General features: G+C 38.9%; 1 protein-coding gene across 17 annotated transcripts in view; it reads right to left on the bottom strand.

Annotated features, from left to right (window-relative positions):
- The window catches only part of BEND5 (BEN domain containing 5), a 1,203,882-nt gene that overhangs the window by 908,110 nt on the left and 271,938 nt on the right, over positions 1-23,834 (bottom strand). Inside the window, exon 1 of one of the 17 annotated variants that reach the window (XM_064147568.1) lies at positions 20,485-20,564. The exons of 15 other annotated variants lie outside the window; for them this stretch is intronic. The gene's annotated coding sequence lies outside the window, so the exon portion shown is untranslated. Of the gene's footprint in view, positions 1-20,484; positions 20,565-23,834 lie in introns of those variants that run through there. One more of the 17 variants, XM_064147565.1, reaches the window with a different exon arrangement.

Raw genomic sequence — 23,834 nt, 5'->3', positions numbered from 1 at the left:
GACAGCTGCCCTGTGGCTCAGGCAGCTGGACTGTGCAGAAGGTTCTCCACAGGTCTGAAGATCTGCAGCTGGGAGGAGTTTGGCCATGTGCACAGGGCAGCTGCCAAATATTCGTTCCTGAAGTCAAAGGAGGATGAATACTTCTACTAGCAGTATTTGGGTTTTTCATCTTCACTTGCAAATTCTCAAAGGGCACCCTGGAGAGACATACTAGCTAGGAAACATCTGATGCTGCAAGAATCCCCTGGGGTAGGGTGAGAAAGAACTTCTACAGTTACAGTGAGGGCACAGAGACATTTAGTGACCTTGTTGGATGTTAGGCTCTAGATAAATCTCAGGGAAGTAGAAAGGGTTAAAGACTATGTCCCTAGAGACTTATACAGAAGAGAAAAAACAAAGCAAAGTAATTTCCCAAGTTTTTTATCATCCAATATTGACAAGTCTGAGTAACATTCTGAATACAGCACACATTTTACTAGGCTGAAAAGGATTAAGTTTCAAGTTGATATCCAACAACAATTGAGACGTTCACTCAAGTCTTCTCATAGCTCATCTCCAACATAAAACGCTTTCCGTGTTTCCACAGAACTCCTCAATGCATCTCTATCTGGTAACAGCACCTGACTTATCTTCCTCCCCCCCTCAGACATTGTCTTCTCTGTAAACAAAATCTAACACTAAACTAGAGCTGCTCTCCTTTTTCCAGAGATCAATTAGCCTCTCAGTTTTTGAGTTCTCTGGATACAGCAACAAAGCCTTACTCATACACTCCACTCCTTGAACACATCTTAATAATGCACAGGAAAACAAAGAATTCTTTCACCTTATTCCAATTTTCCACCATCAAGATTATTTTTTTCTTCAACCTTTCAATATAAACTTTATATATTTAAATGTAAGGGCAGAAAAGTAGACCCTTATCTGGGTAGTTGTTTGCAGTTGGTTTTCTCAGGTTTTAAGAGTTGCTTCAAGCCTCAGGTAAGCATTCAGGATGGGTTTCTATAGCTATGTATGAAAATTCTTATGATATTGTAGTTGTTCTTGCCACAGCCAATCAATATTTCTTTGTACTTGCTTAAAATATGGACTTGATGTTGTTTTTCATGGGTACACATACAGATGAAAATGTAACTGCCATATGAAAGGTTTGTAAAAAGGCACAGAAATAAAACATAATGAAATAGGTTCACTACTGCATAAGCTTTCTTAAGGAGATAGTTACAGTGAAGACAAAAGAAATCCATCAGTGTAAACCCATATGGTAATTCAGGAATTGAAACTTATTTTCTATCTTAACAATTCTTAATCATAGCAAAGGAGGACAACTCTTTTTATAGCTTTTTCTCCATAAACATGTTAGATCCACATTCTGACGGAGTGTTACAATCCCTAAAGCTCTACATATTGTGGAAGGAACATCTGGGGGTAGTCACAGTCTAACATAGCTGGAGCCAGCAAGGTTTGGGGCCTTACATCTTCTAATTGCAATCTTTGAGTACTTCTTTTATATGAGTAAAAAAAAAAATTGAGTAGAAAATTTAAAATCCATTTTTATAATCCTACTCTCAGGAATATAACCCAGAGTGATACAGAACAAGGCATTTATCTTCATTTGCAAGGAACGACATAAGACAACTCACTCAGTATGCTTTGCCACTTGTGAATTGTGTCAGCACCTGAAACGTATGAAAATCAACACTGCTATTGTACTCATCAGCACCTCCTTCTTTCTCTCTCCTTATATATATTTATTTATCTTTTTTTTTTTTTCATCTTCTGAAAGGCACAAACAACCTGTCAGATATATTCAAGCATATGCAAAATTTGAACTAGACAGACAAAAAATAATCTTTGTTCTTTTCCCCATGTGCTCTGTGGGAGTTTTGTCTTGTTTGTATGATTGATCAGTTTGCATTTTACTTCAGCAAAAGCATTTTTCAAACGCATACAGGCAGTTTGAGAGCAGAAGAAAAATATCTGAGCTTAAACCTTTGACTGGACAAGGAGAGGCAAAAGAGAGCAGGACTACCAGGCTTAACAAGGTTGTAAAATGTCCCCCATCAAATAACATTACAGCGATTCTATGACATGATGTGAAGTTTTCCCAAGTATTCAGGGTCCCATGCAAACAAATTTTCACAAGGAAGACAAAATCAAACAAAAAAAAAAAAGGGGGTTGTTTTAGTTTGGTTTGATTTCTATTTGGTTGATTTGGGTTATTTTTCATTTGGGTTGCTTTTTTGACATCAGGTTTTATAATTTGCATTGCTTGTACATCTTAAACTTTCATGAAAATGGATGCCAGTGAGAGACAGACATACAGAATGTCATTAATCCATTCATTATTTTTAATCCATAGAAATTCTTCAGATTTCTGCTATGAACTGTTCTGAAGCCCCCAACACAAGAAGGACATTGAACTGCTGGAGTGAGTCCAGAAGAGGCTACGAACATGAGAGGGCTGCAGCAGCTCTACTACAAGGACAAGCTATGAGAGTTGGGGCTCTTCAGCCTGGAGAAGAGAAGGCTCTGAGAAGACCTTGCAGTAGCCTTCCAGTATCTGAATGGGAGATACAGGAGGGCAGGGGAAGGACTACTTAGAAGGTCTTGTAATGACAGGACAAGAAGTAATGGGTTTAAACTAGCAGAGAGGCGATTTAAACTGAATGTTAGGAGGAAGTTCTTTCAGTGAGGGTGGCAAGACACTGGAACAAGTTGCCCAGTGAGGTTGTGGATACTCCCTCTCTGGAGGTGCTCAAGGCCAGGTTAAACGAGGCCCTGAGTGACCTGTTCTAGTGGAAGGCATCCCTGCCTATGGCAGGGGGTTGGAACTAGATGATCTTTGAGGTCCCTTCCAACCTAAACTATTCTATGATTCCATTTCTTTACCACAAATATCCTGGTCAGACTACAGAGTCCTCCTGCAGAAGTTACTTCTGCAGAACGTTGATCTAAAACAACCACTTCTCTTTTCTTTATTGCAGTTTTGGTAATATTTGTTAAATTGGGTGAGACTTTACCAAAATCTTACAGTGGGAGGGTTAAAAATCACTACAACATTGCAAACATTTCTATTTCTGTGGAGATCCCCAAATCTATATTTGTACTTCATCCTCAGGATATTTTCCCCTTGTAAGAGGGCATGTTTTCTGCTAATCATAATCGTCACTGCATACTACTCAACTGCTGGATGATGGGATAAAGGATCTTTCATTCCTGAAATAGCCATGATTTTATAAGGGAGACGATCAGCTACTTTAGACAGTGTAATTTAACAGAAGTCAATCACTAAAAAGTATTAAGAAACAAATTTGGAAGAGCAGCATATAGCAACAATGCAGTAAACTATCTCTCAGTCTTCTGCCTTAACAGTATTTGTTGCTCTTGCAATATGCAACTTGCTCATTTCTCTAGACAGTACTGTTTAGATGCCTCTACAAATAACTCACAGTATCAATAGTAATCAGCACAGCAGGAGTCACCATTTTTAATGCTCCTTTTTTCTTTTCCTAATGATATTTACCTAGAAATGTAAAGAAAGATCCTGTAATTCCTTCAAAATGGGTATGGTATGTTTTCCAGATACCCATCCCTTACTCTGACACTCTGAGTGACCTTAGGCACTTCAATTGACCTTTGTAAACCTCAGTCAGCTCAGCTAGAAAACAGAGTCCCTTTGAAAAGCAGATGTTGCACCAGCGTTGAGCTTCCTTGGATAAATGCATTTAAAATTAAAAGAAAGCTATGACTGTTCAATGACCTTTCAGTACATTTAATGTCAAGGGCCTTTCTTTCGGAGACTAAGTGTCTATCTGGAATTGCTAATGCAGCTTTTAAAAAGGAAAAAAAAATATCAAACCAACAATCCCAACAAAACAAAAACCTCACAAATTATAACAGCTAACATACAAATGCAGAGGTACAGATTGCATTTTCACTCATACTATATGCTCTGGCTGCATCACCTTTTGTCTTGGTCTGTTTCAACAGAACTCATTTATAATATTACAACATCTTCTATTAGGACAGCTTTTCATTTTAAAGGCTATATTTAAGCTGGATCTTTCATGCTGAAACATTCCAAAACACATCCAAACTTAAAAATCGCACACAGAAAACACACACTAGACCAAATTCATAGAAATGTGATAAATATAGTTTAAAAAACGAAATGACAGAATTCTCAGAAGCAATGTTGGGCATGTGCAAAAAGAAATACAGTTTTACATAATGGAGGACACAATCACCCATAATATCCCCAGGCCCTGCCATCTGAGCACGGATGTTTGCACTTGTCAGGTACCGATTCCGCCTGCTGCGCCGAGCAGCTGTGAACCACAAGCTGAGAGAGCAGAGCAGGGTTTGGTGGCTTGAATGAGTGACAGCCCCAGGGCTGTGGAGAACTCCAGCAGCGGCTGAAGCAGTCCCTGAAGTGGACAGAAGTCGGTGTTCATCAGCTCCTCCATAAGTGACTCAGCACACACACACATACATATTTCAGCATGATTCCAGTGTAATCTCTTCCGGACTTTCAGTCCTTTAAATCACTGCCTGCACTTCCGATGGCTTTATTTCCCTGCCTTGTCTTTTATTGCCATTAAAGAAAAAAAGAAGTTTACCTTTTTTTCCTCCCTATTTTTTTTTTCGAGTTCAGCAATTCAAGATATTTTTATTTATCTAGCGTGCAAAATCAGGCACTACTTATTTTTCAACTAGATCCACGAGTCTTCGTTTGCATGAAACCGCTTTTAGCTCAACCTCTTGAAAAGTATTGTTTTAAGCCAAGTCAAATTCTGGTGGCTATATCTTCTGTTACTCGAATGCAACTACTTCTAAGGCAAAAATGCAACACTGTTTAAGACAATAAGGGCATTCCAATTTCTTTTCTCATAGTCATTGCTCTGCTAAATACAAGGAAGAACATTAAAAAAAAAAAAAAGGCAAGTTTCCAAATTCACACATTCAAAACCCTGAAGATTGTACTGCTTCTAGGCCCCTATAAGAGATCTGTGCTCTTTGGAGTGTTAGTGTAAATGTGCTGGCATTGTGACTTGAGAGAAGAGAAAAAGCTGCTAACTACAGAGCTGCAATTTAATGATGCACTGCATTCAAATCTCAGGAAAAGATGAGAAAGGAGTTGGTTCGGTACTTGAGCGACTTGATCCTCATCCCCATGCAATGTAGTTTATCAGAAGCAACTGGCTGTAGCAGACTGATGTGGCACAAAGCCTGTGCAGAAGGAGTAGCTCTGCATATTCAGTGAGCTGTTGCAAAGGGAGGAAGGAAATCAAAACAGACCAACGATGCCTGACACCTTCCTAGTTGGCCACTGCCCACTTCCTTAAGGAGGAGAGCACACGCTTCAGCTTTGAAGAAGGCTTCCTTCTCCTCTAGCCCTCTGGACCTCCTAGTTCATAGCTCAGTCGCCTAACAAAGCCAATTAAAAGCAAAGATACAGCAAAAAAAGTGTTGCTGTCTTTTTTTTACTAATACACATCCATGCACTCTCACTAGAGTAAACAGAACAATTTTCTGACTTTCTAGGCTACATTTAAACACATAATTCCCTAGCAAGACTGAACAAGAAAGCTTAAGGAGGCTATATATAATGAGGACAAAAGGTCCCCATCCAAGTACATATTAAGAATCTAAAGTTTGGTTCAATCTTCAAAAATATATATATATACACATATATGTTGCCTACTCTTTTAATATGTAATTATCCCTAGACTGTAATACAGGCACACTGAAAAATACACCATTGAAAACCACAAAGGAGCACAGCAGAAGATTCCACCATAGTTCTGAATTTCTTCAAGAACAAAGAGACAATCATTTTCAGTGTTTGATGATCTGCTAGCATATGGTGGGTATTACCATAAATGAACAACAAAAATAGTAATTATTTATTAATAAAGATGGATAATAAGTAGGAGTTTTAATGTCACAATGTTATTATTAAACAAACACAATTACTGTAGTTATAATGCATACTCTTCATTATCTTCTGCTGGCTTCCATACTATGCATGAAAATGAAATGGTATGGCCTTCCCAATAAATAAGCTTCAAGTGGTGTTTGTGCTTTGCAGCCTTGCAAAAGGTAGCTGGTTTTATCACTTGCGAACATTCTGAATACTTCTGAATCACTCTTTCAAGACTGTTAACTGAATTCCCTTAGATATTTCCTTAGTCTCTGCTCTGCAATCAGATATCACAGAGCATATCAAAACACTTTCTGAAGCTGAGGTAAATAATCACTTTCCCCACCATCCACAGATCTCTGTCTTATCATAGAAGGCGATCAGATCAGCTAAGATGCCAAATTCCTTCCCATTCATATGCCCAGAAATATCTTCCAAGAGGATCTGCTCCATAATTTTGCCAGGGTCCATAGCAATATCAGCTGGCCTCTGCTTCCCCATGGAGATCTCTTGGCTACACTTATCCTTCTCCAGTCATCAAAAACTCCTCCCATGTTCACAGCCTTGGAAAGATGATAGCCAGTGGCTTCTACAGATTATCAGCCTTGGATGCCACTTATCTGCTCCTGTGGCCCAAAATGGGTTGAGTTCCCTCGAGTTATTTCTGTCTCAGAATTCATCCACTCCTGGCAGGTCTCCTTGAACCTCATTCTCTAGGCAGGTCCTAGAATCCTGGGACACATTGTCAGAGAAAACTGAGGCAAAGGAAGTAACAGTGACAGATAAAGAAATTATTGTCTGTAGAAGCAAATCTAAGCCTGCAGTGGCAGTGCTGTCATACAAGCAATGCAAACATCACCGTCTAAGAGTGGACATTAAGCTGCATATTTGTCATATGCAAAATATTTTTTTTTTCCTTCTGGCTGTGTCTCAACCTTATTATTTTTTCACCCCAAAGGGATCAATCAATTTCATAAGCAGTGTCTTCTAGGCTAGTTTAGAGATTAAATGGTAGGATAGCATTCCCAACACCTTAATCCTCACATGCTCATGCACATTCAGCTGCAACAATTTTGACATGCAGGGCATGAGGTTGATTTTAGAATAACCAAAGGAGTTCATAAGGCTAATTTGATAACAGCCAAACCTCTAATCTGCAATCAACCAAAATAAGGACCTTCAGCTGTGCAGGTGATACAAAGATACCCAGTGTAACCCATAACAGCTGAGAAACTAAATCAACAACATTGTTGTGGTGAATTTGCAATGTGTACACCAACCCTTTGAAAAAAGGCACATAAACACCTCCTGTGAGAAACAAAAGCAGTCAAAAATGAAGACACAACAGTCTACTACCATCTAAGTTATTTAAAGTCTCATATGCAGTTGTGACTATGATTTTGCACTAATATTTCTCATGATAGGTTTATAATCTGTGACTTCTGAGTTCTCACACATCAATATTGATGAGACACCATGATCATCAGATAGTTCTGATGTGGAATCATATATTCACTCTACTTATGCATTTTTGCAGTGTGAACAATGCCAGTGAGTAACTGACTCCATCTTCTATGATTACAGAGCAAATCCGGACAGATGATTAACCTAAACAACCCTTACAGCACCGAAGATTGCAATCTCCTTTCAGAGGCACAAATATAACTGAAAGGACCTGATTAGGACACTGGATTGAACATACAAGGCACAGCAGTACTGGATCATTGTTTCTCTCATACCTAGAACAAACTGCAGCTTTCCTGAATTTCAAAGGCTAACTGGTGTCTAACTCTCCCCAGCCTAGAAGTGTTCCTTAAAACTCAGAGGATAGGGTCTCACTCCTCTTAGTAACCCAGAGAATGTATTCTTTCTTTGATGCTGTCTTCATTTCCTGCTAGCCCATTCTCAGGCTGTTCCCAGAAGAGCCCTACAATGTCCCCACTTTCTCACCAGAACCCTGCAATACTTGATTGTTCATATTTTTTTCCCTGCAGATTCTCTGTAACACACTATTTGTGTAGTCTTCATTATGTTCCACCGGGCTGCTTGCCCCATTTTCTGTGTCTAATTCTGATGTTGCCATGGTACCATACTAAGTATCAGAAGAAGAGACTTTACAATAGATTACCTTTTACTACACCACCCTTTTGCTGAAAAGGAAACAGTCCACTTCAATAGTGAGTATTGCTCCTATTAAGCTTATTTTAAATACTTATTTTATGCTTGCAAATATAATTCCTTTAAGCAAACAGGAGTTTTGCACACAGAATTTTTTGTTGCTTCCTTGTTACTCAAGTATCACCTAAAATCACAATAGAAAAAAACCTTGCTAAAATGTTTGCCCATTCATGCTTTTGACTTTTCGTTCATATTCAAAGTCTACAAATGACTGAGATGCTTCCCAACAAGCTCAAAGTGACATCACAGAAAGCTCTTTAGAACAACCGGAACAGGCTCCCCAGGTTGGTGGTGGAGTCTCCTTCTCTGGAAACTTTCAAGGCCTGTCTGGATGCATCCCTCTGATCTGTGCTAGATTGTGTGGTCCTGCTCTGGCAGGGGGGTTGGACCTGATGATCTGCTTAGGTCCCTTCCAACTCCTAACATCCTGTGGAACTCTGCCAGATATTCCTTTTCCTAGAAGGTAAAAAATCCAACGAAGCCACAACGCAAAACTCAGATTTGAACATCAGGTAAGCAATAGGTGGTTATGAGAAATTTTGAAGCCTAATCACCACATGCCTGTTTCTTGTTAGACTCTCAGTAAGATTAAAACAAAGCCATCACCCATTTCAAGCACAGAAGAGACCAAATTATTAAAAGCATCAGGATTTGTTGCAAGATACTGGCAAATACCTTAGGAGGTCAACTCATTATTTCAAAGCTTCCTTAAAACAATGGTAAGTCTCTGCTGACCACTGACACCACAGAATCTTTCTGCAAAGAAGTGTCTTTCAGTCTTAAATAAGCAATAAGCCATACAATGAAATGATGTTTGAATGAAGCAGAAAGTCCAATTCCATGTAGCTCTTAGTACCAAAAAGGTTATACAAACAGATAGAAGGCTGAAATATTTCAGTCTTCTACACACTCCATAAAGAACAGGCAGATCAGACTTTTTTCCACCACCAAATGCAGATATACATAGAAGCACACCCAGAAAGCACCCTGCAGGATGTAGCAACCACACCAGGCAGCTGGGCCCTGAGAAGGAATTTAATTTCTTCAAGGGGATCAAAATCCGGGGACCACATCACATTCACCCATGTTTTCCAGCCCTGTTGAAATACAAGTCTCACTTGCACTCAACAAAGTGGCAATTATTCCAGCAGGGAGAAGAGAAGCATCTCTCTCAGTCTTACACAGCTGTGGTCAAACTGCCTCCAAGTCACTTCTCCATTAGCCAAGCAGCAGCTACAGGTCTTTATTACTAAAAGCAGCATGCTGGAAGCGAGAGAACAGAAAGGCTTGGGAGGGTCTTTGAAATTATTCATAGACTTTCTGCTGACAGATTCAGTAGAACTTTTAACATTAAACAGCTTGCAAACTGAGATCATCAACAGCGCATCAGCTTGTATCAACTATAATCTTTCTGCAGGTTTCAAGTTCTGTGTAGTGGGCATTAGCATAGCTCAAAGTGTTTAAAGAAAAAATGTAGGAAGCTGGAAAATGCAGATATTTCAAGCGTAGTTCAGGATTTTACTGTTGGTTATGGTAATTTTGTTGTGTAGCATTCTCTGTTTAATTCTTGAAGGGAATAATTTGTATCATTTTCTCATTATAAAAATCAGGTTTGTATCCTTTAAAAAAATTAGAGTATGGGGGAAGGGTGGATTTTAACCCACCATTTTTCTCGCAGTGGGACACTACATGATCGACAGTGCAATTACCAGTGCAAAGTTTTGATATGCCAGGTAATACTTAACAGAAATTCAAAATTATTCATCTGCAGAGATGTGGGGTTTTAAACCACCTATTTTTCCCAAGAGTCTGGAGATCAAGAAAAAAGTCCTTTAAACTTCATGTTTGTGAAAAAAAGCATGCATATGAGAGACATTCCACCCTAACACTGAAAGGAAATTGTTTCCATCACTTGCAGAATAGAGTCATACTATTGTAAAACTTCAAGATCATACTCTTTTTTTTCTAATTTGAAAAACATTACAAATCTTCCCTACTGGTATTGGTATTTTAGACATAAACTACCATATCCACTTTAAGTCCAGTTATTACTTGGGTATATACTATTAATGTCAGCTTATATCTTTCCCTTCACAGCCATTTTTCTCCTTTAATCTTGCCAGGTACATTCTGGCAGTTGGGAAGCCACTGAGATTTACCCAATTCAATCTCTTGTATGAAGGCTCATCTACTATTTCCATGTATATTTAGTTAAGCTACTAAATTGCCTTTAGACTCAAACCTTCAGTGTAACTATTCCATTAATAGATTATATTTCTAATCACTTGTTTGTCTTAACCATGGGCTACACAGAACATGCCATTTCCCTTGTTTCTTGTGTAAAAATGTTCTACATTAGTGTGAGCACTGAAAAATCAACAGCATTTTTATTATGTCCCTTCTTTGGGGATTTTTAGTGTCATTGAAATGTTGGCTAAAACATCTACTGATTTCAGCAAGATGTAGATGGAGACAGAGCACTGAGCCAGCTGCCCAGGGAGGTTGCAGAGTCTTCCTCTGGAGGTATTCAGGAACCATCTGGATGCATTCCAGCATGATCTGCTCTAGGTGATGCTGCTCTGGCAGGGCAGCTGGACCAGATGAGCTTGCAAGGTCTCTTCCAGCCCATGACATTCTATGATTTGTTGACATGAAGTGGCAGATGACTTCAGAAAGTCCACATGCAGGTTTTACTTGGAAGTCATTCCCTTTTAACTTGACTAAAAACGTCAGCTAATTCTCATTGTAGGAGATGATTAGTCTAATCATCTCCTACACTTAAAGACAGAGTACACAGCTGTGACACTGTCTACTGTGTAGTTTCACTGATCTGTGTTTGACCTTAAGTAAAAGAATAATCCTCCCAAGATCTTAGTATCATCTTTCAAGGTACATATGTTTTGTTGCACAGACTAGGATGAAAATCTCACATATTCACATCAGTGTAAAGCTAAATGTCTGGAGAGAAATTACACATGGACAAAAACTAAAGCTCTCTTTGTAGCATTCCTCCTTACATCCTCCTCTGCAGTGTTTCATCGAATCCTCTACATAGTGAGACATTTCCCCCTTCCCTTGCAATACTATTTAGGGCAACATACTGCTGCAAATTTTTATTTCAAGTACTTATATAGTCAGAATGAAATCCAATATAGGATTTCTGGGGTTGTCTCATTGAACCAATTTGTTAATGTATTATTTCAGTCACAGGCACGATTGAAGAATTCCACAGTGTCTGATTAATTACCTTTATAAGCATCATCTATAGGTACTGCACATTGTTCTGTTGTTCTGCAGTCCAGTGAAGGACACAGTGATTCTTTAATTCAGAACTAGGAAAAAGTCTCCCTCTTGAACTCAAAGAGAATCTGTCTATCCATCATTAGAGATTGCTGTGTATCCTAGAGAATAAATACCTAATTTCACAAAGGCAGGTGTTCTAGGACTGATAGTTTGGTTAGGATATCTTCTTCTTTCTCTGAAATCTTCTCATACTATTATATGTTTTTTTAAACTCTTTGATTTCCCTTCTTCATTTTACTCATTTCACCACGGCTCCTGACACAAAAAGAATCTGCATTTTGTTATGGAGGACAGTAAGATTCCTCACTCTGCTAATCTCTTCCAGGAAAAGAGATCAAAGCCACAGACCTTGCTGAAAAACTGTCTTCTGTCAGCTTGAGCTTCACCACTTATTATGACTGCAAGGTTTGAGAATCGTCATACTCATAATTGCAAAAGACTGTCCCATCTCTATCTGCCTTTAGGCTGGCCTCACATGGTTCACATAGGTGCTGAACTTATCTAGGCAAGTGTCACAAGTCAGTACCCTGAGCAGTTGCAGAGGTTGTGCTAAAATTCAAAAATTCCCTTGGCATAAATTGAAGTGAACCAACACCAAATGGCTGATGAGTTAGGTTCACTAGATTGGATCAGAGCAGAAGGAAACAGGGGAGAAAGAGGACAGGGAAAAATGGAAAGATGAAGAAAAAGAGAGAGTAAATGAGAGAAAGGAAGATGTCACCAGCCTCTGTTCTCATGAAGCCTCACAGGCATAGTCAAAACTCTTGGGTGGTGAGTGTAGCTTTCAGGATGGCCTTCTGCAGTAGATACAACACAGAACCCAGAAGTTCTGGGTGGGTAGAGGCATGGTCTCAAATCACAAAGAAGGGTGTGCAGCAGGCCTCTGCAGTGCAATGCCTGTCACATGGTCCTGTTACACCTGGTTTTCAAGAGGGGACTTGCATCTCTGCAGGAATTATTGCTTTTAATTGTTAAGGTAGCAGCTGTCCTCCAGAGTTATTAAGGCCATCACCCTGTCGAATCAAGTCCAGATATGTCACACTGTAATAAAGGGGTAATTAACTGATCTGAGATTTTTCCAAAATCAATATTGCTTATTAATTTTTATATTCAGAACCAATTTTAATAATAATGGGTTCTTTGCAGAGTCATGGAAACATACAGAGGAATAACAAGATCTAGAAATAACTTGCAAAAATATATAAACATTAATTGAACTGAAAGAGAAGGTTCTTGCGGTCAATATAGCACTTATCCACTAGATGGACTGAAGGAGCTCCTTTCTGCTTATAGCAGAAGGCTATGATGAATTACAAGGGGCTTTAAGTATTTACTCACAAAATATTATTTCCCAACTCATGGGGCTAACTACAGCTTCAGACAGTATCCAAACGCTGTCAGGGAATTCTGTTACTTGTCAGCTGCTGAGGGTTCTGATTCTTCCCCAGCTTCATGGAGTGCTGGGAAAGAAGGCAGACAATCTCTGACCTTATCTTTGATCTTCTGGATGATCTGTGTGTCTCCAGGACTTCCTGTCTTGGCAGGAGACTTTTAGGTGTAGGCAGGATGTCTTGCAATGTGCAGTCTTAGCATGGTGTCACACTGGCTATGCAGGCTGATCATGTGAAGGCATATAGAGCCTTTTCCTGGAAAACTCAAGGCAGGCAGTTTCCAGGAAGTTCAGGAGAGCTAGCTTATAGCTTTAGCATAATGCTGCAGAAGGCAATGGCAGAATCACTGCCAGAAGCACAGAGCAACAGCAGGCACAGATACAATGGCAGAGCAGGTTGTGTTTACCTGCACATCTCTTTTTATCAGTGTAGCCTGAGACTAATGGACCTTTGGACACAGAATAATCAAAATGGCAGTTAGCCTAGTTTGACCATATAAGCTTGCTTTACCCAAATCTGGGAAAAGCATAGGCCTTGCACAAGACAGGCACAAACTAAGTGTGCACCTCTTGTTTACCACAAGAACAAAACAAGTTGGGCCAGGCCAGAGTCCTTAGACTCAGTGGCTCCAGGTTCTTTGTCCTCTTTCCCGCAGTTGCTTCTCCCCAGAACAGAAGGAGGGAGAGCAGAAAAACATACCTGGGCAAGCCAGGACATGTATAAACCTATTTTGGCATATCAGGCCTACCATGATGCACACACCTCGCTTAAGACAACAGAGTCATTATGGGCTATCTCAGTCAAGGGTGTTTGAGATATAGTTACTTGAATTAGAAGCAAGTGTCAATGTTAGAATCATAGAAAGACAGGGGCTAGAAGGGACCTTGAAAAATCATCTGGTCCAGCCTCCCTGCCAGAGGAGGATCACCTAGAGCAGGGGGATATATACATTGATGACTAACTTTGCATTGCTGGCATTTAAGAGGAGAAGCCTATATCTAGCAAGGCACTTAGATTGGTGCTCAACTTGGACTTCAGTAAACTACCCACATTCTCAAGATTAAACATGCATTCCACTACACTGACCACATTCTTCTCTCATATAATAGGTATGTATCCTTAGAGTGAGGTAAATCTAAAACAACTCCAACTAAATCCAAAGGTCTCTCCAGATCTACACCAACATGAAAACAAGTACTGACCTATTGTATCCACAATCCCCACAGCTACTACAGTCAGGTCTTCCTATCACAAGCTGATTCTTTGCTTTCTCAACAGAAATATCTGTAATTATTCCTTGCATGAGTTATACTGGCTCAGAAAAATCAACTAACATGGGATTCAGCAGGCCTAAGAATTATGCAGAGACTGTTTTAAACAGCGTAATGTTTGAAAGAAACTATTTTGTTTGCAAAAAGTGCATCCACTGCAAGTCCAGTAAAGCTCTTTGTATACAAGCAAATTGGCAATATTTTTCTACACAACTGAAAGGCTGCAGACATTGGAAATTAAAACCAGTCATTCCACCAGGAAAAAAATCCTGCATAATAATAAAACTATAATTCTGAAACAAATGTGAATTTCCTTTTCTGAGTGTGCAAATTACAATTAGGTGAAAGAAGGAGGAAGGAATTTTTAAACCAAACCAGAGACATCAAACCCAGTACAAAAATGGGGCACATCCCACCCTGTTACCAGATGTAGTTTTACTGTTCTTGCTCATGCTGTATAAGTCTACTTGTATTGAGCATAACAGTGCCTAAATATACTGAAATTATAAACAGTACTGCCTTAAAGTGTTTGGTTTTTTTTTAATTTTTAGGATTCTATATGTAGCATACCTTGCTGCTGCCTGTGGATGTAGATTGATGGGTTATAGGAAACATTTGCTATCATAGCAAGTGCTAACTGCCTCCAGTAACCCTGTTAACAGTAAGTGTTTCGAGGAACAGGTCTTTAATTAGCATTAAAAATAATTGCCAACTACATTTTGTTGCAGGATGCAGAGAACTGTTGATTTGAAACTAATTCCAATTCAAGCTATATTGGTGTTTTTCTGGAGTTGAGGGATACAGATGGAAGCATGGTCCTCACTCAGAAGTCAATGACAACCTCTTTATAAACTATTTTCCAGTCATTTCACTGAGTGTTTCTCAGGTATTTCATTTTATTCCTTGACAACTGACCCAAAACTTTGAGCTGGCTTACTGGGGAGATAGGCATTGTCTTTGATGTCCTTGGGTAAAAAAACTAAGTTGTATTTGTAGCTTGTAATTCTTCCCTACATACCAGTGAAGACTCCCTCCCAGCTCTTACCCTTTTTCTGTACAATGGCATTTTGGCCTTATTACTTATTAGGATCAGAAGGAAAACATCCATATCCTTATAAATTAGAAAATGTTTAATAAGAATGAGCTTGAACAAATTTTTATTATAATGAAAGGATTAAGGTGCATGATAGCATTAATATTTAGGAAAAATTAAACAAAATTGCTTTTTGTCTGCAGCAAACTATGTTAAATATTTAATATCCCACATTACAGGGGCACGATTTCAACAAAAGAGTATGGCAACCTTTGTGTTATGAACCTCCATTTCAGTGGTTCTTTTTCTAGGCAGTTTTGTCTAGGCAGTTAGAGCAGAGACAATCTTGCAAACCTGTGCAGAAGGTCTACTGCAGAGGATCATACGAAGAGTGGGTCTAAAGAGGCTGTCTCTTGTGGGCTTCACTGACCCAGCACATGGTTTATTTAGAAGGGAGCACTGAGTTTAATTGTTTTGGAGCTTATGGGAAGCCTTTTTGTTGCTTTGTTTGGAGTGTCTGGGTGTATTTTTAGTCATCTTTAAAACACAGGGGGGAAAAAATCATGCAAGTATTCTGAGGTGATGAATGATATTTTTTTCCCAGTAATTTAGCAGTAGTTAACTTCTATATAAACATTGCAAGAGGCAAATTCTAGCTCTCAGATTAGAATAAGTGAATATATTCTTTTATAACTAAAAAGGTCTGTTAAATCCTGCAGGGAGCTGCAATATGCTTCTGAAACAAAGCAAACCATTTTATGCACTCAGAAGGCCTAGAAACTTTCAAGCTTTCTCTAGGAGTTCAAAGATAAATTTCTGGAAAAATAAAAACAAGTAAATAGTCAAACCCAAGTTTGACCTGCTTACAGCAAGGATGAAATTTTAAGGTCATAATGTAATGGTATTACGCAGTAAATTTGGTAGTAGAGTTTTATTGCTTTCAGATCACTGAACTGAGAAGCAAACAGAATGAAAAAAAACTGTTTGCTCCAAAGCTGAGCCTTACAATGACCTTGAAAAAACAAAAAAATATTTTGTTTTAATCTATTATCCTTTGCCTTTATATCTCCTCCTGTAAAATGTGATAATAAACAATAGTTAAGCATTATACTTCCATTTTGGGATCAGCTTTGAACAGAACACACAAAAGCATTTGAGCTGGCTGAATTCCTTCAGTCAGACCAATAGTCAGTCTCAACTCTGTGTCCTACAAAAACCCAAGCAGAATTATCCTAACTTTTCAAAACCTCTCAAGGTTTCATTAGTTACTTCTAAAGCCTTCCTTCTACCTCAGTTTTCATTCTATACACCCAAAGCAAAAGCTTTCATCTGTATACATGTCCTAGGCAACTATTAGCTATTTGACTAGGGAGTACTGTGAGAAGTTCAGCCCTCTCCAACTTCAGGCCCTGACTTCACCTCCAAGTACTGGTGAATTTTTATGCCTGCAAAATAGTGTACTTGTTTTCCAAGCACTGTTTTCTGAAGTGCACATCTCAGACTCAAAGAAATAAACATGAAACAGGAGAAGAGTAGAAATCAATGTCAATGATGCAGAAGTAGTTATTAGTTTCCAGATTTTCTGACTCTTGCCCACCTAGCCATGTGTAGATATGTCACAAAAATTTAAGAGAAATTTCACCAATTTCCAGATTTATATACTGAATAAAGTAAAAAGATTAACTCGCCTTCATTTAAAAAACAGAGCTGCCTAGCTTGAGACCAAGACAGACGATACCCAGCACATCCTTTCAGAAAGTGAAGGTAAAAAATGAGTACTATTCAATAAGTTTGAGCCACAGCTTTTTTTTACTGTACTAGTAGCAAATATTTTAATAAAATTGACCTAAAAAACGATTTTTAAATACTTCAATAACTGTATTGTGTCACTCAGTGTCAGACAGCTTCGTGACTTTCTAACCTGTTTACAATTACACATATGCACAAAGTGAAGTGTTTGGATATTAACCACAAGAAGTGAGTACAGAAGTGCATTTTGAGTGCAAAACCCAAAATATCAAATACCTGCATAAAAAAGATATTCCAGTAAGCAGCTTTTATTGAGGCATAAGTAACCATTAACTTCTCATAAACGTGGCTCACGCTGTCAGGCAGAACATATTAGTGATACTTGTAAATGTTGTATGTGAATATATACTCCACTTGGGCATCTGCTATAAAGTATTCTCAGCTTCACTTACCAGAAGGTTTTCTAAACCTTAATCCACATTTTTGGTGGCTTCAAGAGAAATAGCTTTTATTAATTACATGTTAAAGCGAAGCTGTAAAACAGCCTTTATTTACATTAGCACAAGATTCTGTCAGTAGATGTATCTTTACTTCCTTGCGCTGTACCTTCAAAGAACTAAAACCTTAAAAAGAAACTCTAATAACAAGTTTGGTTTCAACCAAGAATTTCTTACCAACTTTATTTCATAAGTAAATCCCTTCAGTTTCAACTGTAAATATGAAAGCATTGTAATGCTAGGCTGTGCTGACAGCACAGAGCAGAAAATGAATGAGCCTGAAAGCCCTCCTTCAAGAAAGGAAAACAAAAACTAAAGCAAATAAGAAAAGTTCTTTGACACGAATCCATGGAATTTTCAGTGCCATCACTGTCATTCCACATGTGCAGCCGCTTTGATTGTTACGACTGTTTGGTAAAGAATGGTTTTCCTTACCTGCAGAATTTCAGAGGAAACCACACAGTGGCAGTACTGTGAATGTAAATGCTATGTTCTATTGTGCAGCAAGAGTCTTTTAGGAAAGAAGAGTTTCTGGTGCTTGGTTATGATTAAGTTCACTGTTCCTTTTTTTAGAAGGCATCCTGGTTTCTATCACTCTAAGAGTAGAAGGACAACATGCAGTCGACATGTAATTTATTTCCTTCTGTAATTTTAGTATCCAGAGGCCTCAGATACAGTTAGTCACACATTTCACTCCAGGCTACTGTTTTCTCTCCATTTTTATCCACTCCTTCATTTCCTCTGTTCTGACATGTTTTTGAAGCCCCAGCTCTTAGTGTAAACTTGGAAATCTTTGCCAAAATAAAAGGAAAGAAAACAAACTGTAGGAGCATCCCACACACAAATTTATACACGCACATACCCCAGACATTTATGATTCATCTAGGTTATTGGTTTCTATACTTTCATAGCACACAGATAGCAGTTGATGAGAATTAGAAATGACAAATCCAGAACACTCTGTTCATTTGCACTGTACAGTGAAACTTGTCAAAGAATGCAGCCACACAGATGCTAACTTCTGATGGGTGGGATGGAAAAATACTTCAGATAAGACTGAAATAAGAACTCTCAGGAGATCCTACACTTAAAGAAAAAGAAAAGCACAATGAATGTCTCCTACATGCTGCTTTAAGACATGTTGAATATGAATGTGAACTCTACCCTTTGCACCCAGCTTCTTTACCAGCAGACCTGCAGTTTATAGTACTCCCTTTCACACAGATGTACAAACATCAAACCCACGTTCACTCATGGCAGCAAAGCAGAATTGTCTCTGTTAAATACTTCCAAAAGAAAAGCTACTCATACTTTCTTCTGTGTAACTAATGTCTCAGTACTTTTTCTTCCCTTGTTTCTGTGATCTGATTAAGACTAAGATTGCACCTGCACAACAGTGGAAAGTTCCTCCATGTGATCATTCTTAGTACATGATTAAAGGCCAAAATTGCTTGCAATTTAAAGCCTATGTGCTTTTCAGACAAAAATGTAACAGTTAACATAACCAGACATGCTCAAGGAGCATGACATACAGCACTACAACACAGGCTTTTCTGTTTCCTACTTGTACCAAAAACTATTTATATCCATGATTCCTCCGTAAAACAACTCCCTCACCACTTGACCAGGTGCACAAACAGTATTTCCCCTTTTTGCCTCCTTTCAAAGCAAGTATTAGACTTTTGCCTACAGGGATTAACACCCAGTGCATCTCAATATGGTTCCTTCCCTGCATAGCTTGCATTACTTTGCTTTTAGCTACAAAGGCTGCTGCTGAAGGAAAGCCCTTCGGGCTGCACCCACTTGTCCCCTTGCTGAGTCATTCCTCGAGTCCACACAGCCCGAGTGAAGCAAGCATCTTCGAGCAGGATTTGCACAACAATCCCTTCCACCAGCACCCCCAGGGCAGTAATAGTCCCTCAGGAGAGCCAAGGAAATTGTGTTTAATAGAATACATGTAAACATATATTTACACATACACACGCATACATGTATATTCTGTATGACTCCCCTCCACAGGCTGAATCGCAGCTGAAAACAGCCATAAGACCATTAAGCTATGCAGTGGAGTAGCAGATGGGGAAAAATTATTTTCCTTATCATGGCTAAATTATTGTATCACTGCTAGTCTCAAAGCTACGAGGTACTACTGCTTTTTAACTACATTGAGAAAAATACCAGAAGAAGATTTTATCAAATATCAAAAGGCATGATAAATTATTTCAGCTTGAAAATGCCTCAATTTCTTTCTATGGTGGACCTATCCCTTAAAGATGAATTTCTTTTTATCTTGAGCTGCAATAGCTTGTCCTAGAAATTTGCTGAAGGGTATCACAGGTATCCAATAAACTATTTTGAAAAATTCTTCCATAGAACTAAGACAGTCTCTTTTTTTGTGACAACAGCACCTGAAAAAAGTTACATAACAGTGGTACCTTCAAAGCTAATGCAAACACAATTTTCTTTCTCAGTCAATAGCAGTTGCCAATGTTGGAAGTCACTAATTTCACCACTTGAAATAAATTCATTGCCAGTCAAGCCATCCAGTGTAATTCCCTAATAAATTTACAACTAACTGCTAATAAAAAAAGATCTAATTGTTGAGCTGCTAATGAGACACTTTCTTTTCATTACTGGCCTTCCCATGACATAGTTCTCTCAGCCGTACTGTGTGCAGACAGCACCTAAGCAAATACCCACAACCTGTTCATGTAGCTTTGAACAGACAGGACACAATGGCAGATCTCCCTCATCTCCAGAACCTGCCGTTCTTCCTCCCAGCATGGAGGCACCGAAGAAGGGCAGCTGCGTGACAGCCGAAAGGGAAGAAGGTAACAAAATTGCCAGAGGCAGAGCCTGAGTAGTGCAAAGGAGTCAAGCAGTGCCTGAAGGAAGGAGATAGGGCAGGGGAGAGCAGCGCCGACACAGCTCAGACCCCACCACAACCTAGAACTACACCACTGCTTCAGATGAAACAGTCTAGCTGCAATAAATATCTCACAGGTCCTTTGAACAATATTCTTTTGCAATTGCCACACATCTCCCACTGTTAAACGAACAAATCAGTCACATTGCTCACACTATCAAAGATTCAGGAACTGGAAGAACCCCTTAACCAGTCAACACAAACAGAGCTTACCTCCTGCCCCAAAACCTTCAGCCCGTGGTGTGGAGAGGAGAATGCACAGGAATGTTTTATTCAGCTACCTTTGCACCTGTGGCAAATGTAATAGCCTAAGGCAGGACACCTGCACCTCATTATACAGCTCACCCCTTAATTCATCTGCATAACCACGTGTGGTTAAGTCCCAGGTGTGGGGACTCCATTACAGCTACTGGAGAAACAATTTGGCCTGGCTGCCTAATGTCCTCAGACCCCAGGCAAGATTTAGATTGGGTGTTAGGAACAAGTTCTTTACTGTGAGGGTGGTGGAGCACTGGAACAGGTTGCCCAGGGAGGTGGTTAAGGCTCCTTCCCTGGAGACATTCAAGGTGAGGCTTGATAGGGCCCTGGGTGACCTAGTGGGGATGTCCCTGCTGACTGCAGGGGGGGCAGACCAGATGGCCTCTGGAAGTCCCTTCTGGCCCAGACCATTGTATGATTCTATGAAATACCAGCCCTGAAATCTACAAACAGATCAAAATAACAGAGAAATGTTACTGTTTGAGAGTGGCCACGAAAGTGCTGCATTGTTCAAACCTATAGTACTGGTTGACAATTTGCAAAGGGACGGATGACATTTCATCCAAAAACCAGCACCTCCTAGCCCCCTTGCACAGAATATTGGCCTTCCACTCTCCAGCAGCGTTCTTATTTTCCAGAGCCAGGGAGCTGTCAGCAAAGCCTCCAGCTTTCTGTGGACAGCCTGGATCCTCACCTTTCCATTAACTGAAGTGTCTGACAGTTATCCTTGTGCTGCCTGACCAATGCTAGACAGAACAACTGGAATTAGTATTTGCTGCCAAAATGTATTGAATACTTTATAATCACTCTAGGACAGTCCTTGCTAACTTTTTGATCTCAGAGATGCTAAATATAGGGAAGCAGGAAGACAAAGTTTTGCTTCCAAGCCAGAATTCAATAATCCTTCTTGAATCAGTTGAAAAAAAAACCAAAAAAACCAAACTTTACTCACTGTCTCAGTATCTAGAGATGCAGGCACAATCTTACCTTTACTCTATTATCATTAAATTTTAATTATCTCAAATCAAATATCACACAGAAGTTACTCCATAAATTATCCCTAGTAATAATCACATAAAAATTGTGGGTTTATATTTTGGTTTATATACAACTATTTAACAGCATGAGGCAAAGTTCAAGATACAGCACCTATTAATGTTCTGCCATACTTATTTATTGCTTCTTTTCTCTACAATTCTCAATTTCCACAGTAGAACAAAATGGTTTTGTCTTCTATTTTATGTTCTATTAAAAGAGAAATTGACCTCATTGCTGTGCCTTTGGCCATAGCACTTTGAATACAAGGCAGGTGCCTGATCACCATCTCCACTTTTAGCAGAAGATCACGACAAATAGTACTTATTACTGTTTCCTCTGCACTAAATGTAGTTTCATCACAGAAAATGAATGAAAAAAAAGTTGCTGTTAACGATTCAGACAAACATGTTAAAAGATTAGGATGGATATTTCAGCCCTTAATTTACCTAAAGCTGTATATCTGATGTATTGCATATCCTATGCTTTTACATCATATGCCAATTTAAATACAACTACGTACTTTTTTCAATCCTCTGTTGAAAGATCTTTAAAGTTGCAAGGCCAAGCGAAGGAAAGCCAAAATTGAACCTGACTCTGCTGAGTCCTGGTGCAGTCTGAAGTATATTATGTCATAAGTTATTACATCTAGTTAAATCCAAATTGTCTAGCACTCTTCAGACCATTAAAACATTCTTAAAGAGATGTTGCATTTTCTGATTACAGCTTTTGGCTCTTATTTGTGTAGACTTGTGTTAACAGTCTGATTTTCAAGTACATTTCTTGGTGACACTTAGCTTTGTCTGTGTAGGGCTCTTACTACTAAGTACTTACAGCTGATAAATGCCATTCTTAACAGAGGTGATTTTCATTCTGCTTCGCTCCATTAGTTCGAAGTACAAAATTGCAATGAAAAGGTGCAATGTCCTCTTGGTAGTTTGACTCTGCTTTGAGTTCAGTGCTGCCCATATTTATCTAACTTACAGACTCATTTTGGGGCGAAAAGCCTCAATTTTATATACTTTTTTTAAAACCTGCCAAGGTTAGGGACCCAGTTTTGTGAACACTTTTTTTGCAATCAGTTCCACCAAATGCCCATCACCTGAGGAATGAGAACAACCTGCTTCAGAATGGGATGTAATGCACAGCTCTAGCCATACTTTGCAGCCATTAAACTCAATACCATAGAGTGTAGTGGGGAAAACCTACAATTCAGTTATTTTAAACTGCCATAAAACCTCCCATCTGCAAATGTCATTGTGATTTGCAGTGGTGATGAGGAAATGCTTTTCAGACAACCACTTCTTAAAGATTTTTAATTTCTTATCAGCACATCAGCAACTAAGTATTTATAGATGATAAAAATGCACCTAGCAAGAATGGACCCATTTGTTTCCTATGTGTTTCAAATCTTTCATGAATAAAGTAGTACTACGGGTAACCTTTCGTGAATACAACCTTAGGGATCACAGAGTGCCCTCAATCAATGCAGGGAATTCATGTTGACAGAGTATATGGGAAACAGATTGAGGTATTAAAGCACATAGCCTCTGGTGTTTTAGATGTAAATACTATAACCATCAAATATTTAGACTCTTATGTAAGCAGCATGTCATTTTTTAAACAGTTACTGCTGGAATAAATCTTTAAGGATGGAATTTTCAGAAGTGCTCAATATTGGCCTAACTTTGCTCTTACTGAAATCAATCATAAAATTTTCACAACTCTGGAAAAGGACTTTGTCTGTTTATATGTTTCCACAGCAGTAAGCACAGTGAGTCATGATCCTTGCTGGAACCTTTTGACTCTGTTGCAATCTAAATAAATTGATTTATAGGAGATCAGTTGGATAAATGATGAGGAACACACACATGCATATAAAGTAGCTAGGGTTTTTGAATGATGGTTTAGTGGTCCTTTGTAACATCTTCATTTTCTCTTGGAATCCTAAAAATCATTTGCATTCTTTTATATTAATTTAATTTCCTTATTATTAATTTTCCCAAACATAGTTCCATGCATCTTAAATTTCCAGTAAAGTATCCAGTCAATAAATTCTAACCTTCTTTCTTGCCACCCACTAAACCCACTTTGCAAACTAAACACATTAGTTTTGGGATCTGATTCATACTTTTTGTCAATAGAATATGACTTCTTCTCTACTTCCACAAAAACTGATGCTGGTAAGTGGTATGCAATCTATTCTCTATTCCCATGAATAACTACTTTTGCTGGATTGGGAAAGGGGAAGAACGGGCATTTCTTCTATG

This window comes from Pogoniulus pusillus, chromosome 8 (genome assembly GCF_015220805.1).
Source record: "Pogoniulus pusillus isolate bPogPus1 chromosome 8, bPogPus1.pri, whole genome shotgun sequence".
NCBI lineage: Eukaryota > Metazoa > Chordata > Aves > Piciformes > Lybiidae > Pogoniulus > Pogoniulus pusillus.
This window is presented reverse-complemented; position numbering and strand designations above follow the sequence as displayed.